Below are 25,154 nucleotides of genomic sequence, written 5' to 3'. Positions count from 1 at the left end.
TTATAACATACTTCACTAAGGAGGTCAAATGACAAGTTGGATTGCTATCCTTTTTATAATTTGTTAAATTTTATTACGAACGAGGAAAGAATGCATGGCACTTAATGCTGTAATGTTATTGATTAGATCATCGTTTATCTTGTCCGCATCGATTAATTTTCTTATGTTCTTTTTTTTTGTTTTTTCGTCGCGTCCATCTCTTCTGTTATCACAATCGAGACTTCCAGATTATTATTTTTTCTCCCTGCAATTTTAGAAATGTAATTTTTCATGATCATCCAGCGAACGCCTGAGACATTTCAGCAAAATGTCGATTATTCAATGGATGTTGTAAGGTTCCATGTTTTTTTTTTCACTATCTCTTGTTTGGTCGATTTTGAATTTGGGAGTTATTTTTTTTTATTTTGCCTTTCGCGACATGTTCGACTAATCGTGACAATATGTTTCAACCTTTCTGCATAAACGTTGAAACGTTTCAACGAACGAACGTTGAACCAAAAAAAGGTTTTCTCAAACGTTTAGACGACTACGAAAACGTTGAAATGTAAAATATTGTTGCATTGTAATCAAAAAAAATTCGTTGAATATGCCTAACCTAAAATAAAATTGAAGAATTAATAGAGTTAAACATTTGCCACTCTGAAATGGCGACGGCTATCATAACATTATTTTCAGCAGAATAATAATGACAATATTATATATATTAAGGATTAGGCCCGAGGGATTCTTATTCACTACACTCGTTTCTAACCTGTCCATACTGGAAACCGAAAACACAAGTACGAGACACTAACTTGGGAGAGGACATGCAAAAAACTCTGCGGGGGGCTCATCTTAAAAACTTCAGTAGATGTTTGTCATAGAACTCCCTCCTTAAATTCGATTCGAAAGGCACAAATATTCCGGTTCTTGAATAAGAAGCGCGTATGCCTTCGGAAAGAGAGAAGAAGAAATAAATAAATCAACTCATGCATATTCTTCATGTACGTACGCTTGGTGACAAGAAACAGTATTTTTTTTTCTCTTCAAGAAATTGTTTTCAATTTTTTGCTAGGTGACCCAACAGGAGTGGACGAAATAGCTTATTCATTCAAACTGGAAGCTTGCTTTTTTTCAACAATGGAAAAACACATTATTTCCAGTGAAATATCGACTCAACTACCTAGAATGGCTACCACGGGCTTGGTGACTGAATACTAAAAAACTATCGAGCGACTTACTTCACAGCAGTGTCACTTAGTTTCAACAAGAACAGTTCAAGGCTTCCCGGGTGTCCTGCAAGGTTCGGCATTTATTTTTTTTAATAGCAAGCAGATGAACTGGCCTTACAATATGAAGACCCCTCTCACTGTGTCGGTTTTAGTTATTTTCTGGTAATTATGTCTTGCCGATGGCGTTGTTGCTTTGTAATCAAAAAAGTGCTAGGTTTCGATTGATACCTGTTGGAGGCGCATGGTGGTTTGATTTACAGGCCTAATCCCGATTTACCTTTCCGTGCATAAAGCGAACTTAAAGCTGCAATTCAATCAATGATTCACTGGTAATTATATTCTTGTGTCAAGTACATCCCCTCTCTAGGAACTTTTAACATATATACTGCTTGTTAAATAATATTGTGTTTCTGATTTTTTCATCCTCATAGTCATGAATAATCCAAGAGAAAAATATATTGTGTTGACATTCGAAACATGCAATAAAAATGTATGATCAAAAAGCTAGCGAAAAGAATAAACAGTGAAGGTAATACACACAAGATTCGAGCCGTATGGTTTGAACAGAATTAGATACAAAATTGGATTGATCTTGCTCATTTATAGGGTGAGAGATGGAAGGCTTCTGTTGCTAAACCTTCGGGTTTAAGAAGACAAGAGAATTAGTTGGTTAATACCGAGCTATTAGGAACTGGCATTCTTGAAACTTCATGCTGCAAGCCTCGTCCTCTACACGTTTATTTCCGACATAATCCTCACTCTCGTTATGTTTTTTTTTACAGATAACATCAAAAGCCGTGACATGCGATTTTCTGGCTTTTTCATTCACAACATGGACATTCATGTTTCTCATCACATCGCAATGATGAGGATACTCAATACCATATAGGGTTTGGCGAGTCTCAGAGCTCCAGAAAAAAATAAACTCCTGTAGGATTTTCCGTGTAGCAGTGGGACACGCTAGTACCGTAAATTGAACTGCACATAATTTAGATTTTATTGAAAAGCAAGCAGAAGCCGTGTTGGGAGCACTTTGAAGACTGGAACGGCTATGCAAGGACACTTATTATAATGTAAACATTTCAGTATAATATTTCGAGAATTGCTCTTCGGTACTTAATTTAATCAATTGTTAGACAAAACACAACATTTTGAAATGAGAATTCCTTTTTTGGTACTTGAGAAACTATTTAACACTCTTCGTAATGCTGTATATACTATTTCCAACTTTTTGAGCCTGAAATTGTGGTGAAATTTTTTTTCTGTTCCTACAATAGTTAGCCCAGTTTTTTTAACAGTACATCTACAAATTCCATGGAAGTGTACCAGTTATCAGTAGTTATATTTCTATTGGTATCAAAATTAGGTTTACACAGTCTTACTACAGCCTGCCTATGTATAGAAAGCTTTTTCTCGTTTTTACATAACTCTAGCCTATCTGTTCTAATGTGTTCTGATTATTAGTTCTAGTTATATTAGTACCAAGCGAATAGCAAGCTTGAGAATTAACATTAAATTCACTCAGAACTTACAAAATTGCTTTCAGGGTTGACAAATCTCATACAACTCGGAAGTACTGCAAATCTAGCTGATGACATGGTTACTCGAAATATGTCCTGTTCCGTCTGTAGCAAAAAAAATCGAAAGTTTTTGTTGTTCTATTTAAAATTATATTGTAAATAAGAAGTCCAAGGAAGCTTTTCAGTTCTGTAAGAGCACAAGTTGTGAGCACAACTCTATCAGAATTAACATATTTCTTTCTCACATTTTCAATTTATTTTTTTTGTCTATTTTAGCATGTTCTCCTGCATAGTATCTGTGATAATGTAGCCCCATGCATCAACTGGAACTACTTTGTTTCTTCTTTGTAGTTAGGGGTGAAACAAAAAAAAATATATATATTCCCGGACTCTGGTATGTTTCGTAGTCTCCACTGAAGATCTCTTGAATCTATTTTTTATCATAAAAATATTTGTCACTTACTGTATCAGGTCCACTGCTTTGGTTGTCTTCATCACCGTCAACTGACACATATGAATCGGTATCATGATTGCTTTGAATATATTCTTCGTCCTCTGTATTGGAAAAATTCAATATCTGACACATCACTTGAAATCTCGGCAAGCATATTTGCAAGTTTCTGTTCGAAGTTCGGATCACGAAAAAAAAGGTCGTATTGGCTGATATGTTCTACATTTTTTTTATTTAACTCACAGTACACACACAAACACAGTCGTGACGTTCGCTAAAACCGACACAGTGAGAGGGAGTAGTAGTATTGGTGGTACGGACAGGACGAGAAAGGAAGAGCATCCCCTCAAGCAGATTTGCTACACTTAAAACAAGCTTAACATGGCCATATGAGCTTTTTGCTCAAGTGTGGAACCCTTGCTTAATCCAAGATTTTTGTAAAAATGCCCTCGGGAATTTTTCAGAAAAGAAGAGCTCTTCAGATTGATGAGGTTACACTTATAAAAGGCACTTCTGTGAGATTGTTGTCCATAAATTTGTTAAAAATATGCCCCTCTTTGGCCACACTTAAAACTAGGCTACCCACACCTATACACACCTATACCCACACATATACACACACACACACATACACATACATACACACATACACACACACACACACACACATATTTACTTTTGGTTTAAGTTCAATTGAGCACCAGCCTCAATTTGTTTATCTAATATTAAAACAATGTAATTCTTCTAGAATTGCTCCGTGACTCTCTCATTTCTTACATCATAAACATATGATTTTTCACCTATGAGAATGACGCTACAAATGGTGTCGTCGGGTAATGCCTCGTGGAATTCACAGATAATTTTAATGTTTGTCCTGTCATTAACCACAACTTGTTTCCTTTTTGAAGTGTTAATTACAAACATGGGTCTCCGTGCTTTGAATTCATCTGGTGCGTAATACAGGTCAGTACTGCCAGTAGTGACGCGCTTGAAAGCCGAAAAAGCTTCATATAATTTGAGAAAATCATCCTTGGAAATGTCTAAATTGTAATTTTCTCTAGGAAAAACCTCATTTCTACCATTTTTAAGATATATGTTCTTGATGTTGCAGTTATCAAATCTACTCGAATTTTTTTCCTGGTTATTGTGTCTTCCAGTCTGAAACAGTACCACCACAAAATCCGGCATGTCATATTGTATACTGGAGAATGAATTTGTAGCATCAAATTCATAATATGTGCCAGATGCGGGCTTCTGTACACATTGATATGTATAAAATTGCAGAGGAACCTGTGGATTTTTTACTATATCTGCTTTGTATTTAAGAGCATAACTGGCCTCATATTCAACAACAGGGATTCTTAACTCCATAGTCTGAATAATGCATTTGCCTTCATCAGGTAGGGTATTGGGCAGAGCTTCTCCTGTAGGGTTTAATGTGCTGTACCTCATCAAAGCATTATTATCATTTGCAGCTCTTCTAAATGTAATTCTTAAACCACCCTTCCACATAATATCTTTGTAATCTGAGAAGAATCCTGGCAACAGGCGCATGGGGAACAGCACTGTGTGGTTCTTAGATAATATCTTATCACCAGCTTCAAAACCGCCTATTTTGTAGTAAGAAGCTTCGGTTTTGGATAATTTTAGTGTGGCCAAAGCTGTGGAGGTAATGCCGGGATAATCTATTCTGTTTATAACAACGCCATGCTTTCTGATCTCAATTTCAGAGAACAGATGCGGCACAAAATTGTCCACCAGTCTTATGTTTGAATTTGCAGGGTAATCTGTACCATCGAGCTTTACAACATCAAATTTGATGTATAGATCTGCTCTGTGGGGGTGTATAAAGCCATCCCCTACATCAAGATCAACCTCAATCTCTGTGTTGGGTTGATTTAAATTTGCAAATGTCCTCCTGTTTGGAGGGAATGATTGTAGCTCATAACTCTCAATATTTTCCATTGTATGTATTTTTATTTAAATGTTAATCTCTATGATAGCAGTTGTTGTGGCTCCAGCAAAATCAACCAATTCTTCTTTTTCATTAGTGACCATCAATTCAATGTAATCTATTCTATTATGACACACAGGAAAATATAATGTTGGGGATGGATTGTAGATGATGGGCTCCATAAATTCGGAATTAGGTTTGAATGTTGCAATGATGCCAGTTTGTTTGTGAGTGCCTATGCCATTTGATTTGGTGATCATACCCTCAGCCACATTACAGTGAATATTCAGAGTCTCTATGGCTAAGAATTTAGGTATATTCATAGCAGTGTGTTTGATGGCCGCTTCAAGTTTTGTGTTGTTCTCAAAGCCTAACAGCTCTCCTATAGTACCCAGATCCACTGTTTCTGTAGCAGATACAATCTCTACTCTGTGAGTGACAGAATTTTGACTTAACACTACACCTCTGGGTAATTGAGCATTTAGAGTAGACAGATTATACTGCCCTGGAGTGATGACAATTTTTTGATCCCCTACTGCAATTGTATTGTTGTGGTGCGTAATATTAGGGATCAGGTACATGCCGTAAAATGCTCTGAGAGCTATTGTTTTGGGATACACTATATCATCATGTAATTTGAGTTTCAATATTGAATTTTGGCTGGTGAGATGGAATACCCCCATGATGTTTCAGATACCACAAGGCTTTTTGAAAATCTTCAATTGATGGTTTATTTATTTGAGACATATATCTAAGAACAGATAAACACAAATGTCCGCAATTAACATCTTTGAAGTTTTGAAGACGGGCATTATTGTAATAAAGATTAGCTGATTTTAGATATTTTACTAAATTTTCAGGAGGAAAACCTCCAAATGAATCAAACACAAATGCCTCATTGTTTAAATATTTAAGATAACAGATCCAGTGAGTGCCCTGATTTTTGTACTCATCCAAATTAACAATGCCACACTCTTTGTTGAGTGGTTGTTCTGGTAAAGAATCAGACATGTACACACCTCTAAAATTTTTGATGCCCAGTGGCTTGATTAAAGCTTCAATATCTTGGTTTGTAAGCGGCTCTTGTTTTTTTTAAACTTATTCATGGCTCTCTTAACACCTTTGCCTTTTTTCTCCATGGCCAGGTTATGGCGCCTCTGCTCATCTAATTCTGCCCTATTTTTCTTGGCATCTATTACTGTTTTTGCTATGGCGGCTGATCCCCCAGCCAAGCTCCCAACAGCCCCGAGAGCAGCTAAGATGGCCGGGATAGTAAATATGAAACCCCCTACATGTGATTTTTTTCTAGATTGCTGTAATTTTTTTAATTGGGGGGTACTAAGCAACAATTTCATACCATGTCCCTTTGCAAGACAAGAGCTTTTTTTCTTGCGCTGCTTTTTGGTCAAGAGACTGTCAATAGTTTTAAGAGATTTGAGACCTGCATAAGGTATTTGATACATAACACCCTTGGCCTTCATTGTAGGTTTATTATATACATATTCACAGCCCCCACCCCAGTTTTTGTTTGGTGCTCATAGCTATGGTGGTTCCCAATGCTGCTATTCTCTCACTCAAAGAAGCATCTTTGCTTACAAATCTACCAAATGCAGCCTCTTCTAATTTCTTGTCTGCAACATGTCTCTTGTCAAGATCAGTATGTGTGTTGTATGCTATGTCATGGTCTCTACAAGCAGCATCTAGGGGATTTACACCAGGATCCCCTCTGTTTAATCTATGATCCAATTTTGTACCTGGACCACAATACTGATAGCCTGGAATGTGTAGTTCAAATGGCAGCTTGTTTATAATGTCATTAACCAACCCCCGACCCTCAGAAACATTCCAAAATTTAGGTGGTAGAGTATTAATAATTTTTATGAGATATCCAATCCCCTTAGGGTCATTCACTATAAAATTAGACAATTTGGTGCTTATCATGTCCATAATTCCAACCTTTTCATTGTAAAAATTGTGGTTGCCAGCATTTTCCTCCCCAGCTATCACCAATAACCTATCTACAAGTTTCCTGACATCATCAACCCACACAAATTCTTTAGGCAGGGTGTTGTATTGTTTGATTCCACTACCTGTCTTGATCTGTGACCATATGGGCTTGATTAAATTATTGTATTTTGCCCCACTGCTAGACTTGACTCTTTTTTGTGTGGGATCATTGTTCTGGTATAGAGCATCTGATTTTATTAATATTTCTTTGTAATGCTCATAGTCTTGATCTGTATAGCTGCCAGGCCTTTTCCTAGTCATCAGTTCCCACAACCCAGGTGTGCCGGGATACTTAACAAAACCACCTCTTTCTCCGAGACGAGATTCTGAATAAACAATTATATCATCCCCCATAAATGTTACTCTGAAATTGCCAATTCTATGTATGATGCTCCCGTCAAGCTCTGTGTCAGCATATAAGCCAAAGACCTCATCTTTGTTGTCTTTAGGTGTAGTTAAATATTTTTGAGCAAGAAGACCCAATTCAATAGGATCCTGTGTAGCTTCAATTCTTCTAGGAGCAACAGGACTAGGTGTATGAATACTGGAAAGTGGGGTGAATGGATAATCTAATATGTTCCTTGCAGCTACAGGTACAAGCTCCGTGATCAAATCTTGATTCTGCTCTGTAACAGTTTTGATATTTTTACCTAATTCACTAATAGCATCAATTACAGGCTGTTCTGTTTGCTTGTGTTTTTCATAAATTCCTCGGTTCTCTGATTTCCATCCCTTAAATCTTTTTACAAGATAATCTCTTAACTTAAGATCGTCAATGACTGGTCGTTTCATGGTTATTTATATATGTTTCAACGTCTAGAAAATTGTTGATTTTATTTCTGTATTTACCACTATTGGGTGTTCTTGTCATATCAATAGTGACAAACCCATAACTGTCCTGGTTCCAGCACCTACTGCAAAACTTGGAAAAATCATTGTAGCTCAAGTCCCCACCTACATATTCATCATGTATGTGTTTGAGGTTGGTATGATCTTGATGAAACACACATATAAAATTGCTGTTGTCTCGGATCAGCTGCTTCGGTATTTTTGAAAAAGTCTGTGCCAGGTAGAAACAATCAATGTTTTTGTGTCGGCCCTGTGTAAAGAAATTTCTAACCTTGTTTTGATTATCCAGTATAACGTCATCAAACACAACAACAGAATTATCGAGACATTCGTGAAGTGGCTTAACATCTGGTTCAAAAGTGGCAATATCCAATCCATCATATAGCTTCATCAGCTGCTGATATTTTAATTGTTCCAAGCTCTTAGAGAAGATATACAAGTGCCTGTTTTTCCAGTCTAACCAGTTGGGTGCCAATTCAACCATTAGTGTGGTTTTACCACAAGCTGATGGCCCAACAATAAGACACCTAATATTATCAGGCAGCAAGTTGCCATTTCTCTTATTCTGCTGTTCAGGTTCTGGCAGCCTCTTTATAACATCCCAGGTGCTCATATTATTATTTTGTCTGCTTCGATCCAGCTGTTTTCCGGATGACCCAGCCATTTGACAAATAACTTGTTGCCTTTTCTGCGGATTATTTTTTCTATGAGATATGTGTCAGGCTGTTTAGTTTTGCTGAGCTCTTGTTCATAGAACCTGCCTTTGAGAATTTCTCCTCGGTGATCTTTTATTATATATGTGTTAAGGGTCCCGGGTTTAACTTGAACCACTGTAAATAATTCGGTGCTCCAGTTTCTCGTAAAGCCTCTCTTGAATAAGTGCTTATATTTACTGATTCTTACTTGATCCCCCACCTTGTATTTGGGTTTTCTTGTTGTTGGCTGATATCTAGGATAATAAACAGTCTTGATCAATTTTTGCTCATCAGATGAAGTTACTTCAGAGGGTTTCATGTTGATTGTGGAATGGACCGAGTTGTTATATTTATGTAGAAGTTCTGGAAGAATATTAATCCATTTATAATTACCTTGGAGGGTAAATTGTTTATACATAAGATTTTTTAAGGTTCTGTTGAATCTCTCTACAATTGAGGCTTTGAGATCACTGTAACTCGAGTAATGTTTTATTGCCTGGCTTTTAATAAATTGTTGAAACACTGAATTATAAAATTCTTTGCCATTATCTGTTTGCAAATACCGCGGGGATCTTCCTGAATGATTGATGATTGTCCTGATGGCTTCTGTAACACATGTTCCAGTCTTGGATTTGAGTGGCACAGCCCAGGCAAATTTTGAAAATGTATCTATTACAGTGAGTAGATACTTGTAGCCCTTGTTGATTTTGTCTAAGTTTTTCAACTGTCCACTTGACAACTCAATCAAGTCGCTCTGCCATAAATCATCTATGCCTTTTGTGACTACTGAGAGTCTCTTAAAATTATGTCGGGCTTGTCTGTGTAATTCATCAACAATAATTTGTCTAGACATAATATGTAAACAAGAATATTGCAACTATGGGGTGTTCAGCAGCTGATACTACAGGATTTTCTAAATATAATTTGTCCCCTATTTGTATTTTAAATTCCAGAGAGCCATCATCTTCAGCATAGGCTGTTTCTAATGTATTGGGGTCTGTAAAATCCTCTAACTCTACACTGGTGATTTTCACTTTGTTGTCAGCATTTGTTATTGATAAGGTGGGGTAGTGGTGTGCCTGTGGTTGATGCCAATATTTGATCTTGATTGGTCTCAATGTGCCCCCAACAAAAAACTGGTAATAAAATTGTGCAGGGGACAGCATATATATTTTGCCACCTGGTGTAAATGGAGAATCATATTCTTTGTTGGGGATGCTGTACAATTCAAGAATTACTGTATGTTTTGGATTCTCGATTATGCCTGTTATTTCTTTTTCTGCTGTAAGCAATCTGCTTGTTACAGATTCAAGGTGCTCATTGATGGTCCTAACAACATCATCGTGGCCTGGCTTGATTTTTATGTCCACAATAAGTTTCTTGTATTGTTGCACAATTTCTTGAAGCTGGGTGGCAAAAACAGACAGAGCATTTGCTTGATTGGATTCCATGGTCCCTAGCTGTTGCTTGATATTAGCTACAATTTGCTGCAAATTTTCAATAACTGCCAATTTTGAATTTTGAGCAGTAAGATCATGGACCTGTCTTCTGATATCCTCAAACAGGGCATGCAGTTCATTAATATGTTGATTGGTTGGTAGAGTGGCCACTGTCTGAGTGAGATGTTTGATCTCTGTCTGGATATTCTTGATATCTTCTGATTTCAATATCCTATTCACTGCCCTCTTAATATTTTTAAGTTCCTGTGATGTGGGAAGATTTGATACTGTATTTTGCAAATATTCAAGTGCCAATTTCACATTGTTTAATTCAGATGCATCAGCCACATTTTGCATAGCATTTTGGAGCAGGGCTATATCTGCCTGAGAGGGTGTTGATTGTTGTAAAATTTCAAGCTTTGTTTGGATATCATCGATCAAGTGATGAAAATGAGATAGCTCAGATTCAGTGTTGAGGTTTTCAAGCTTTGTGATTTGTTGCTGGACACTGTGAAGAGTATCTACAATCCCAGGCAGGCGAGATTCTTGTACATTTGCCAAATCACTTTGCACTGCTGCTATGGTACCTTCAAGATGGGTTATGGTACTTTGAATTTTTCCAAAATCTTCATATGTTTCGAGTTGCAGCTTAATGTTGGCTACACTCCGAGTTATTGCATTCAAAGCATCAGAAGATGGCAAGTTGTTCATAAAATTTTCAAGTGTCTCAATTTTTTCTTTAACCTCGGCTATGGCATTGTGCAGAGGATCCAGATTAGGTATCTGGAGTGATTGAATCTGTTCTTTTAGAGTGGAAATGACTAGATCAAAATCTTCTTGTGATTTTATGCTTTTGACAATTGTTTGGAGCTGTGCCTGAACATTATTTATCTGCTCTTCCAATTGTTGTTTCAATTGCTCGGAGTTGTTAGCCTGGGTCTTAAATCTGGCTTGAAGAGCTGCTACAGCCTCTTCTAAACTTTGAAAATTATCCAATGTGGCCAAATCAGTATATTTCTGAAGCAACAATTTGAGTTCTGAGTCAATTTTAAGAAGAGGGTCCATGCATTGTGATTGTAAATTTGTAATTTCTAATTGAAGACTGGCATTGAGTGTGGTTTGTAAAGCTTGTAAATCACTTCTTAATTTCTTGACTCTGACATCAAGCATAAGAATCTCATCACTGTGATCTTCATGTCTTGTATGGCCAAATATATCATTAGGCATTTTGTTTTAGTGGTTATTTATTATAGAGTATCTGATTCTTAATTCTATAAAAAAGGGTATAAGCTTGTCATAAGATCCAGGGACCTCAATATATAAGCAGTCACCAGCAGAAACAGTATATACAGTGCCAGAAATCATGTTTGAGTGCTTAATTCTATAAATATTTCTCCCTACTGAAATCTTGACATCACCCTCAGGGGTTGTAATAAATTGCAATTGCCCACCTACTGGTAATTGGTAATGATTTAAATTATTGTTAAATATGTACAATGTTTTGCCTGTTTCTTCATCATTATCTGTAAGTATGCTGTTCAGATGAATAATTAACAAACCACTCAGTTTAGACAGCATATCAGGAGAGGGTTGTGGTGTGGGCAGGTCCATAATAGCCTGTTTTTTGAACCCAAATAAGTTCATAGGCATGTTTATTTATTTCAAATCATGCTCTGTATTTGGGCATTGTTTCCCACTTTTCAAATCACAATGCCCCCAAGGTAAAGTATGTATGCCACATGATAAAATGCATCTCTTGTCATCATGTGGGTCCAGGGCCACTTTTCTTACAATATTTGAAGTCAACAAGTGATCCTCACTCTGAATTCTATTTTCTGATGTTCTGATTGAACTCTGTGATTTGATGCAATTTTTATAATCTTCAAATACAAGATCTTTTTCTACAGTAACTCTGCCAACTCCCTTGGCCTTTTTGACAACAGCACTACATGTTTTAAAACTGTATACCTTGGCACTTAACCCAGCAAATTCCACAATAACATCACCAAGTGTCTCATCTTTTAACTTGCCAGGCACCTTTTTGTTGTGGGGTTGAATTATTGTATGTTCACTGGTATCAAAGTATTGAAACAATTCAGGCTGTGACATATCTTGATAAACATCTTCTGTTTGAATATCAAGAATAAAACTATCCGTGTCCATGTACAATAATTTTACACGATCACCATAAAAAGGTTTCAACACATCATAATATAATATTAACATATGTAATTTGGACAATTCCAATATCACAGCCCCTACATAAATAGGTTTATCAAATTTGATCTTTGTTTTCATCATGTTAAAAAGTGCCATGTGCTCATCATAAATTCTTCTGTAATTGAAGTTGGGCTTTGCAACCAATTTTTTGCTCCGGCTGGGGTCAGTAATTATTTTAACATCGGTATGTTTTCTGACATTTTCAATTGTTTTGCCATACACTGAATTCACCATCAATTTAAACAAGCCCTTATCAAATTGGCTCTTTGCAGATGTTCGAAGCTCTGTGTTTGTGTCAATGTATGGTTTCAACCATCTTGAGTGCCTGAACCTTAAGACTTTGCCAACTTTGGTCACTTGGACACCATGTTTCATCAGGAACTGTAGGTTTTTGTAATATGTGACATATCCTTGTTTCGGTTCCAGTGTCATCATGAGCTTCTTCTGTTTAGAGCCAGGTGAGCACTTAACCTCGGGAATTGGGGACAAATCAGAAAATTTGTTGTGTAAATTATCTGGAATTGTCAGATCAACCTCTAAGAAGAGGCCATATACACTGTCATCAAAATTCTTAAGATTCTCAATATTGAAATCTTCAACCCACTCAAGCTCTGCATATGGCAATTTATCCATCATGGCATGACCATAGAGGTTGTTTGCATCTACATACAGTATATAATTTGATGGCCGTGCTGGATCATAATCAGGAATATGCTTGTTATTTGCTCTGGCATATCTCTGGGAACATTGCACCATCCCTCCTCTTATGCATTCCTCCATAAACAGATACATATCTTGATCGTGGATCAGATCCAATTGCATTTTGGTGTTGAAAAACGTTGCGGCCCATGCTAGGCCCGGGGCACTGAAAAAATACACTGGGTCCAGTCCATAATTTTGCATGGAAGATTTTCTGAATGCTTGCAATATATCAGCTAAGAGAGTAACATCAAGTTTCAAATAAGCCATGTGATAATCACCAAATGTCTGGCATTTTAAATTTTTCCACATCAATTTGGCATGGTGATAATCCTCATCAGTGATTCCAGATCCTCTGATTTTGCTGTAAAATGCTTGTTGTGGTGGCAGGGAACACTCATCAAATTTAGAAAAATCTGTAACATAGTCATATGGGTATACACCCTTCCGCCTAATTAATTTCAGGTCCTGATTTGGAAACAATGCACGTGTGATTTTCAAGTCATCATCAGATAATTGAGAGGCCAGTGTAGCCAGGCTAGCAGGTAAAAATCTGTAAGAATCAAGAAATCTTAATTGAAAAGAAACACCATGAACTTTAATTATTTTGCTAATAGATATATATTTTTCATCATTTTCAGCTAAAATATTTAAATTCTGCTTCTCAAACCCCTCGTATCTGATCAGATGATGGAAATCATAATTGGATGCTCCATGGCAAAATATGGGGATAAATCTTGGTCTCTTGATCTTAATATTGCAGCTATTACACAGGGCCTGTTTATATCGACCATCTGTATGAGAATGGTGATGTACCTTGATATTTGTATCTGAAAATTCACAATCACATACCGGGCATTTTTCTGCATTGTTGAAATCCTCAATCTGTTTCTCTGTTAAAGGCAATATAGGTTTTGATATTAATAAGATGTTAGATGCTATGTCACGGCACACATTTTCTATTATATGTACAAATATTTTGATGGCATTTGGTCCCTTGTATGAATATTCTTTAATAACAACACCATCCCGTATAACCACACAACAAAAGCTGGAAGGTTCATGTTGCTGGTATGGTGTAATTGATGATTCTTCTGGATCTGGGCTACAGAATGCAAGAGGTTTGAGGTTCGATTCGAAATCACAGACAATATATGCTGGGTGTTCCAACAAGGCTTCAAACTTTTTGAATTTGCAATTTTCACTTGGATTGGGCATCACCATATGAACAGGTTTATGGTTCCCACAGTATTTCAGATGCTCAATTAACTTGTTTTTAGCAATTTCTGCATTTTTTTCAGGAACCCCCTTCACCATTTTTCTACCATCAAATACAGTCAAACATCTTCTGCACAACTTGAATATTCTATGAGTTTTGTCTAGTTGTGTTCTCACTAAAGCTTCAAGATTATGTATCAGAGTGTAATGGTATGTGCCATCCCCTTCAATTAGGAGCAGATCAATCGGAATTGCAGATTCATCATCAAGTGTACTGATTCTGAGAGGTGCTATCGGGCAATTGCCAGTGGAACAAGTAAATACATTAATAGATAATTGTTTGCCATTGATGTGCCTGGCCCTTTTTTCAAATTTATCAATATTCTGAACTGATAGTGGATATTCTAAACCCTCCATTGCATCGTCAAAAAGATGTTCATGTTGTTTGTAATAACTTATTCTCTCAGGATGCCTTGAAACTAGAAACAAAGCAGCTAATATACACCACAGAAAACATTTCTGGTCGGTATTTTCTATATTAACCACGGCTCTTTTGTTTTTGATATTAGCAGGTAATGGTACATAAGTAGATCCTTGTAATGGGTTGAATTCAGAAATATTAACATATAACTTGTGTGATGAACCGCATAGGCTCCATCCTGACTCTTTTGCCGCAAATTCAGAGTGTTTAATGTTCAATTGATCTATCAGCCTGCTTATTATTTTGTCTGAATTTGTATTTGAATATACAGGTACAGTTTCTGTTAAGTGGGGATGTGTAAATTTTGCGCCATTTGGCTTCTTATATTGTACAAACAATTTGAGGGAGAGCTTATAAGAACCATTTTGTGCATTTAGAATTGCCTGCAGATCAGGATTTTTACTGTTCAAGAAATTCTCAATGCCACATCTTGGCTCTGATACAAACCGGTGATCCCTTAATTGGCCGTTAAAACTGATACGGTTAGGTTCATGGCGTGGCTGTTTTGCTGCTCTGGCATTAAGAGGTGCTTCGTGCTTTCTTTTCAGACCAGATGTAGATGGTTGAGGGGGCAATGTTGATGACTGTACAGAGCAAGTATCTTTATGTGTATATGTGAAGTATTGCATGCTGTATTTTCTATTGCATTTGGGGCAAATTATTGTGGGAGTTCTATATTTGTCTGGGTTACAAATTTTTTGGTGTCTGGCCCAATTAGAGCTAAATATATTTTTATTGCATTGGTCGCAATATTTTTGATTCGGCATTTTTACTGTTGTTTATTATATACAATTTCCTGGGTTTCAATTCAAAACTTTATACTGAATAAAAAATATCAATTGGGTTCAGCACTGTGCTTTGTATGTATGTATGTATATATGTGTATATACACTTAATATTTTTGGCTTTGGTATTTATATACAATTTCTTGGGATTCAATTCAAAACTCTATGCTGGATCAGTTGAGTTCAGCACTGTGCTTTGTGTGTGTGTATATGTGTGTATGTGTATTAATATTTTTTGGCTTTGGTATTTATATACAATTTCTTGGGGTTCAAATCAAAACTCTATACTGGATCAGTTGAGTTCAGTGCAGACAAAAAAACTGCATAGCTCTATGTCAATTAGTTCTTGAGATTTTGTATTTAGGAACCACTTTGGCCCCCCTGCCAAAAATTGGCTTTTATTGTATCAGTGTATATTGTCTCTATGACCTTACTTAGGTTATTCCAGTACAGACAAAAAAAACTGCATAGCTCTATGTCAATTGGTTCTTGAGTTTTGTATTTAGGAACCACTTTGGCCCCCCTGCCAAAAATTGGCTTTTATTGTATCAGTGTATATTGTCTCTATGACCTTACTTGGGTTATTCCGCCAAATTATATGCTTCAAGTCTCCTATACTTTGGTGGAGCCTGTTCAGGTTCTGCCCCCCCCCCCCCACTTGATGCACAACATGATGCAATAGAAGTGGACCGGGAAGTAAATATGTATGGATGTGGGTAGGTGTGTTGGGGTGGGTTGGGGGTGCATTCAGAAACATGAGCTATTCTCTAACATTTTTGCCGAAGTACTTTCTTCTGAGTATATCCCGTTTTTCTGCTGAGCGTACATGCAATCCAGACTGCAGCGCCTCCCCAGCGAGGCGAGCGGAATTGTCTGGAACTAATCAATTTTGTAAAGGATCGCTGCTCCAAATATTGATCGACACGCCGGTGCTGGGCTCGAAATGAACTGCTCGCAGTGCTGTTGCTTCAAGTGCCGCTCCGCGGGAATCTGAGAAACTCCCCCGAATATTGATCCGTGTAGAGGAGCTGCGCCATGGCCAATTCCTCTACACGGAAAATGCAAAATATCCCAGTTTCTATTCAATCCATTTATCTGAATTGAAGAAACCAACAATTCACATATCCCCATACCGCCGTATCTTGCCCTATTGGTACCTCTTTTGCTGGTGTGCAATTTTCTTGAAGAGGCAATTTTATTGAACAAACCTAATAGAACAAGATACGGCGGTATGAGAAATATGTAAATTAAAGATATTTTAGTAATATACGACGTCTTAAGAAAGGCATTTTCAGCTCCAAAGTACTTTGTTTATTGCTTATTACCACTCCCTATTACTGGCAAAAGAAGTTAAAAATATTGACATAATGAAAAAAATGGACTTGTTCCCAAGTATTCACCGAGTTCAGACATTTGCACATAGATGGCCCCTGTTGTTGTTGCTTATCAAATATATATATTGAAAAAAATTGACTTGTTCCCAAGTATTCACCGAGTTCAGACATTTGCACATAGATGGGCCTGTTGTTGTTGCATATCAAATATATATTACATTGTTATAAGAATTACATTGTTTTAATATTAGATAAACAAATTGAGCCTGGTGCCCAATTGAACTTAAACCAGAAATAAATATGTGTGTGTATGTGTGTATGTATGTGTGTGTGTGTGTGTGTGTATATGTGTGGATATAGGTGTGTATAGGTGTGGGTAGCCTAGTTTTAAGTGTGGCCAAAGAGGGGCATATTTTTAACAAATTTATGGACAACAATCTCACAGAAGTGCCTTTTATAAGTGTAACCTCATCAATCTGAAGAGCTCTTCTTTTCTGAAAAATTCCCGAGGGCATTTTTACAAAAATCTTGGATTAAGCAAGGGTTCCACACTTGAGCAAAAGGCTCATATGGCCATGTTAAGCTTGTTTTAAGTGTAGCAAATCTGCTTGAGGGGATGCTCTTCCTTTCTCGTCCTGTCCGTACCACCAATACTACTACTAGAGGGGTCTTCATATTGTAAGGCCAGTTCATCTGCTTGCTATTAAAAAAAATAAATGCCGAACCTTGCAGGACACCCGGGAAGCCTTGAACTGTTCTTGTTGAAACTAAGTGACACTGCTGTGAAGTAGGTCGCTCGATAGTTTTTTAGTATTCAGTCACCAAGCCCGTGGTAGCCATTCTAGGTAGTTGAGTCGATATTTCACTGGAAATAATGTGTTTTCCATTGTTGAAAAAAAAGCAAGCTTCCAGTTTGAATGAATAAGCTATTTCGTCCACTCCTGTTGGGTCACCTAGCAAAAAGTTGAAAACAATTTCTTGAAGAGAAAAAAAAATACTGTTTCTTGTCACCAAGCGTACGTACATGAAGAATATGCATGAGTTGATTTATTTATTTCTTCTTCTCTCTTTCCGAAGGCATACGCGCTTCTTATTCAAGAACCGGAATATTTGTGCCTTTCGAATCGAATTTAAGGAGGGAGTTCCATGACAAACATCTACTGAAGTTTTTAAGATGAGCCCCCCGCAGAGTTTTTGCATGTCCTCTCCCAAGTTAGTGTCTCGTACTTGTGTTTTCGGTTTCCAGTATGGACAGGTTAGAAACGAGTGTAGTGAATAAGAATCCCTCGGGCCTAATCCTTAATATATATAATATTGTCATTATTATCCTGCTGAAAATAATATTATGATAGCCGTCGCCATTTCAGAGTGGCAAATGTTTAACTCTATTAATTCTTCAATTTTATTTTAGGTTAGGCATATTCAACAAATTTTTTTTTATTACAATGCAACAATATTTTACATTTCAACGTTTTCGTAGTCGTCTAAACGTTTGAGAAAACCTTTTTTTGGTTCAACGTTCGTTCGTTGAAACGTTTCAACGTTTATGCAGAAAGGTTGAAACATATTGTCACGATTAGTCGAACATGTCGCGAAAGGCAAAATAAAAAAAAATAACTCCCAAATTCAAAATCGACCAAACAAGAGATAGTGAAAAAAAAAACATGGAACCTTACAACATCCATTGAATAATCGACATTTTGCTGAAATGTCTCAGGCGTTCGCTGGATGATCATGAAAAATTACATTTCTAAAATTGCAGGGAGAAAAAATAATAATCTGGAAGTCTCGATTGTGATAACAGAAGAGATGGACGCGACGAAAAAACAAAAAAAAAGAACATAAGAAAATTAATCGATGCGGACAAGATAAACGATGATCTAATCAATAACATTACAGCATTAAGTGCCATGCATTCTTTCCTCGTTCGTAATAAAATTTAACAAATTATAAAAAGGATAGCAATCCAACTTGTCATTTGACCTCCTTAGTGAAGTATGTTATAAAAAATATATATATTGAAAATTTCCAGTTCGTTTCATTTCGCGATTTATCCTCATAGCCGCGATAAACTTAGGAGGCACAGGCTTGTATACATTCCATCTTTCGTTCGGAGGGACAAGGTAAACCGAGCACCTAACCAACCATTCAATGATAATAATATTCATGAATTTTTGTTTTGAATTGAGAAAGTAAAAAAATAATCACCTCCTTTAAATATCACATCTACTCTAAAGCATTCATTCGCTGTTCATATTTTCCGTCCTTGAATTCGAATGTATGTTTTGTCTAACAATTGATTAAATTAAGTACCGAACATTATCGAAAAGCAATTCTGAAAACATTATACTGAAATATTAACATTATAATAAGTGTTCTTCCATAGCCGTTTCAGTCTTCAAACTGCTTCCAACACTGCTTCTGCATACTTTTTCAATAAAATCAATTTACCCTACGCCCTGGCCCTTTGCAGATTAACAAAATATCGTCTAAAGTTTGAAGTTATGACCCTTCTCTATACCGTTGCAAGCTTTTTTGTGGTTATTCAAAGTACCTCATTTTCGCATATTCAAATACACACCAGTGAAGGGAGTTCATGTCTCATTAGTGATTTTAAATTTGTATTTTTGGGACCATGCACACACTTCCTAACATTGTTGCTTTGTAGTCGATGAGTTGTGCGGGTACAGATGTGAAGTAGTTAATAAGACCCCACACAGACAAGCCCCCCCACCATTTCTTTCCGACATAGTTGTTGTTTTGTTACTAGAAAATTGTTATGATTACAGTACACCTGTATCAGTATAGAATAACATAGTGCCATTTTCTGTTTCTGTTGCCAGCAAAAGCAAATCTGCAGGTCACAGGTTCGAGAAACAAGACATTTTTTAAAAATTCTCCTGCGCATAATATGGACCACCTATAGCGATGATATAATATAGATCGTATTAACAAATATACTTCAAAGTTATGTAATAAGATTTTGGTTTAGTATTTAATCACAACAGCAAAACAAACTTCACAACTGAAGTTAAGTGCATTTTGCATACATGCAGAAACATAAATTTACGCCCCCCCGAGGTGGTTGTTGGAAGACTATATACAATAAGACACACCGCCCCATTCTTTACAATAATAAAAATATTGAATAAGTAAGCAGTGGAGTAAAATCCTTTGTTTCATTTTGATGTGAACAAAAATTATAGTTGATCTGAACCCCCTTGTCCAAATGAAGAATAAGCTCCGGTCCCATCTGGAGACTGCAAAACTGATATGTATGTCTATTCAGAAAAACCCAAAAGTTTTAACATCCATGCACATTATCGTACTGTGGCTGTTGCGCCCCACACCCATGTGTAATGTTTTATTTCTCTTGTTGGCTGAACGCGAAGATGCTCGAGACTGCTTTTCAAAAATTATTTTCGGCCTCGCTTCACGATACAGCCGTATGCATGTAAAACTAGTATATCACACACAGGCAGAGAGGCAAAAAATAACATTTCTCTCTTTCCCTCGCTTTTGCCCATCTTCCAGTGTTCGTCTAGATAGCGTGACTAGCAAAAATATTGAAATCGAAATAAGAATTATCCGTTATGGTCTCCCTCCCTTTTTTGCATGCATGTTGCGCTGACATGTAAATAAGCGCTATGCTTTAATAAAAAAACAACCATTGTACAACTGTATAGGTCCTCGTCCATCTCATGCCAGGGACTGGGTATATCTTGTATACAGTTTATAGTGGCATCATATTCCTTCACCAGATATCAAACTCGAGAGACTTGCAAGACAGCTCAGGTTATAACTTACTACGAGGTCTGTTTCTTTAAAAAAATAATAATCGTCAGTCCATATGACAATGCTTGCTGTTTAACTAACAGTATTCGAATCTCTGAGGGGCCGGGGCATTCCACATTTACCTTTGCTAGAAAGCGCAGTGCAATAAATGTTCTTTTTAAGTTATGCAATAATTTTGACATTATATTCATGTCCATTCCCCAAGACTAGATTTATATACACAACCAACTCGCTCTTGCAATATATTATCTGATGCGACATTGTGAAAGGTTCTCGTATGTTCGCGAAACAGGAAATACACGTCATAGCTTCCGTGAATCGAAAGCAAGGTTACTGGGGGCACGCAAAATACCGTAAGAAGAATTATATATTCCAAATGCAGGCATCATCATTTTTCTCTTGCACAAATAGAATAATCGGGCTGAATTTCCAGTCTAAAACCACCATGTTCTGGCATCAAGTATCAAAAACCTGTAGTAATTTTATTATATGATAGGAGGTAAGTGAAATGGTTGTTGCAAGTTATCTTTTAAACCCAGTACGTGTGTAGGAAAAACTGCATATAAGCTGTATCACACTCTCTCTGTCTGTGTATCAGGTGGTCGTGTCGTTCGCTAGTTGTATGTCACAGCTTAACCCGTACTAGGTAATATTTTTACATGAGGTAAGTTGGCATACTCTGGTAGGGTATATGTTTCAAGCCTCTAGCTGTAGAGCCTATTTGCAAAAAATAAGTTTGGTAACACCACTCGTCGAAAGCAGCTCAAACAGTGTTGCTAGCTGTAGGTTAATTTTCCCCGTTATACAATTGCAAGAGGTGAGTTGCTTATAGCCTATCTGGAAGGCTTGGTGTGTGTGTGTCCATGGCTTATGTCGTAGGTTAATAAAATTTGCAATAAATCTTGTATGTGTTGGCAACCGTCAGCCCTTACATGTGATATAGCAGCCTTACTTATTGTAAGACATAGTGTGTATGTATGAGTGGGGGAGGTTAGTTTAGTTCACGATAGATCGACCTGTCACGCTATGACCAATTTCTGCTTTTGAGTCACCTGTAAGGCTATATGTGGGTGAGTGAAAAAACTTAGTTTAATTCACGATAGATCACACTTTAAATTTGCTCACTCTCTCTGTGTCTGTGTGTCAGGTGGTCGTGTCGATCGCTAGTTGTATGTCACAGATTAACCTAGGTAATATTAACTGTACTTCAAAAAATAAAATTGTGTGTATCTCATGTCGAACTAGAAACAAAAAAATCAAACATTAAGCATGCATGCAGATTAATTAAGCTGTAAATTTAAAATTTGGCCTCCCCCAAATCGCATTTCATACATACATACATGTAGAGGACCCGTGGCCCACCTCCCAAGAGGTTTGGTTAGCATGCAATAGATCAGTATGCTAGAAAATACAGAGAAGAAGAAAAAAAAAAGAAAGAAGAAGAGGAAGCATTAACACTGCACCGCCAGTTAGCATCATTAATTCTTCTTCTTCATTTTACTGCATACTTATCATCTTAGAAGGCTACGCTGTCAACTCCTATTTGTAGGTTAGCCTCGCCTCTGAAATATCATATGGCAATTTTTTTTAAAAAAACAAAAAGTTTGTGAAGCAATCAGATGCTGTCGAAACATCAAAAACACATACACACACACTAGAAAAAAACATGCAACTTTATTTGTAACACGCACATACATTCTCCATCTTCATCAAGAAAATATTATAATAAACATAATTATTTTTATCTATATCTCTCAATAAAACTCTATATCCAAAAATATCACAACATCAAATAACACTAGAGTCGTTAGTACATGTTGCATGCATTACGGAGGTCCTCTGTAGAGTTTCATGGGGGGTTTAAAAAAAAAACCCATGAAACTCTACAAAGGCATGGCTTTGTTAGCCGTGGCCATTAGAACTGTGTTGGGCACCACGCACCCCTGGCGGGATATTTTCTTTTTTTTGGGGGCCAGGGATTTCCTTAACAAAAAATAAAAATTTTGATTATCACACACACACATTGTAGAAGATCACACCTGAGAGTTTTAATAACAAAACATTGTGGCAGATTACGCTGAGAGTGCAAGGTCGTGGTAGATTACACTGAGGGACCTTACAGTAAGAGGAGACGGCCTTATAGGAAAATATCGTAAGTCATTTCAAATATAGGTCAAAGAACGATGTTAGCAAAATTTGCAGAAGGTAAAAGATAGCTTAAAAAACTGATGCCAGAGCTTTTCTTCTGTCTAATTTTCTTTTATTGTAGGTTAGTTTAGTGCGTAAAACAGATTACGCTGAGAGCAGAAGCCTATTAGCAGGTCGTGGTAGATTACACTAAAAAAAGGGGGAAGGGGAGAGAGGGGGGGGGCCTTACAGTAAAAGGGGGGCAGCCTTATAGGAAAATATCGCAAGTCATTTCAAATGAAGATCAAAAAACGAGTTGGCCTAAAAGCAAGATTTGCAGAAGGTAAAAAATAGCTTAAAAAACTAATGCCAGAGCTTTTCTTCTTCTTCTGTCTAATTTTCTCTCATTGTAGGTTAGTTTAGTGCGTAAAACAAATTACGCCGAGAGCAAAAGCCTATTAGCAGGTCGTGGTAGATTACGCTGGGGGAAAGGGGGGGGGGCTTACAGTAAAAGGGAGGCAGCCTTATAGGAAAATATCGTAAGTCATTTCAAATGTGGGTCAAAAAACGAGTTAGCATAAAAAATAGCTTAAAAAGTAATACCAGAGCTTTTTTCTGTCCATTTTTTCTCTCATTGTAGGTTAGTTTAGTGCCTAAAACAAAAACCTTGGTGATTTTTCGAGTGAGGAGTTGGCAACACTGCTCGTGCCTTACGCGAGAAATCCATTAAGGCGAGAAAGTAGGTCAAAAGGTAGTTCTAGAACGTTGGGTTTCACCTACTTGTACACTATAAAATTTCTTATATTTATTGATTTAAATGACTATGATTTATATTTCAAATTTCACCTTCTACCTTCTTGTTTCGCCATTTCCGTATTAAATGCCTGCACAAAACCTGGGAAATGATTAACTGTGTGGTTGAGAACGAACCTATCAAATACGATCTTCCATATAGAGTAACTGCTTATCGCTTCCATCTGAAAGTCGAATTCTTTGTTAAAGTATTCTGTAACACTGTAATTTTATGTTTTCAGGCACCCGATAGTCCTACGAGTTCCAAGTGGCACATACTTTTCAAAACTCACTTCTAGATGGAACCGTACTCGCAATCATACGTTACTTGATTATGGCTTCACAGAATGTCTGGCAATATGTACACAAGGTAAGATTTTATTGGATTCTTATTTCAGAGAAATATTACTCATTCAGAGTGTACCAAATCAAAGGATAAGATCCCAATTGGGTAACATTATCGTATGAGGGAAACGGATTCCTTCAAATTTCCTTCAAATTTACAGGAGAAAGTACTTACGGAAATCATTTTCTTTAGCGTTGTCGAAGTTCCCGAATATAGATTTGATCCATTTTAATGTGAATGCGTGTTGTTTTCTGCGAAAATCTCTGTCCGACACGCTGTTTCTGCTCCCGCCATTTGCTTTCTGCATGAGAGTGCAATGTTCCGTGTGTTAAGATGATTCAACCCCGTAGCCAGTGTTTCAGCCTCGCCGTGTTTTCACTAGAACCACGTTTTTTTAATTTTTTTGGAACGCGTTTACAATACCGGAACACTCTCCAATTGCTATGAAATTTCGCTTACTCACTAATTGAGACCTCCTAATCACGAATCTGCATGTAATAATTGGCGGTCAAGTAAGGAAATCGATAAAGAAAACGAAATAAACTATAATTTCTTAACGTAACGTAACCCTACCATAAGAACAGCAGCTCCACGGAACAAGCCATTTTCCCCGAATGGGTGTCACTTATCGCACAACACTGTAGCAACATTGTGTTTTGACGTCACAGGAGAGACCTTTTTCATGTTAGGCAATACAAGGTAACGCGTCTCTTATTAATTTTAAAAATATTAATTTTTCTTTGTATTTATGCTAATGGAACCTAACCTAACAGGCCTAACCTAACCACGTAGGCATTCCTCGTCTGACGTCAATATTCAAGGTTGCAAGATTGTTGTGCGTAAAGGAAGAGCATTAACACTTATCGCACAACACTCTAGCAACATTGTGTTCTGACGTCACAGGAGACCTTTTTCATGTTAGGCAATACAAAGGTAACGCGTCTCTTAGCGAAAATATTATTTTTTCTTTGTATTTATGCTAATGGAACCTAACCTAACAGGCCTAACCTAACCACGTAGGCATTCCTCGTCTGACGTCAATATTCAAGGTTGCAAGAGTGTTGTGCGTAAAGGAAGAGCATTAACGAATTGCGAAAGAAAGATGGTTCCGAATTGCTGTGTATAGACAATGAACGTGGTAAATCGCAAGGTTATTTTACAAGTTCTACACGTAAATGCGACGTATTAGCATAATTTCAAATACGGGCACGAAAGTAGATATTTTCCGGTG

This window comes from Lepisma saccharinum, chromosome 1, assembly GCF_977018435.1.
Source record: "Lepisma saccharinum chromosome 1, izLepSacc3.1, whole genome shotgun sequence".
Taxonomy (NCBI): domain Eukaryota; kingdom Metazoa; phylum Arthropoda; class Insecta; order Zygentoma; family Lepismatidae; genus Lepisma; species Lepisma saccharinum.
Note: the sequence above shows the minus strand (reverse complement) of the source record.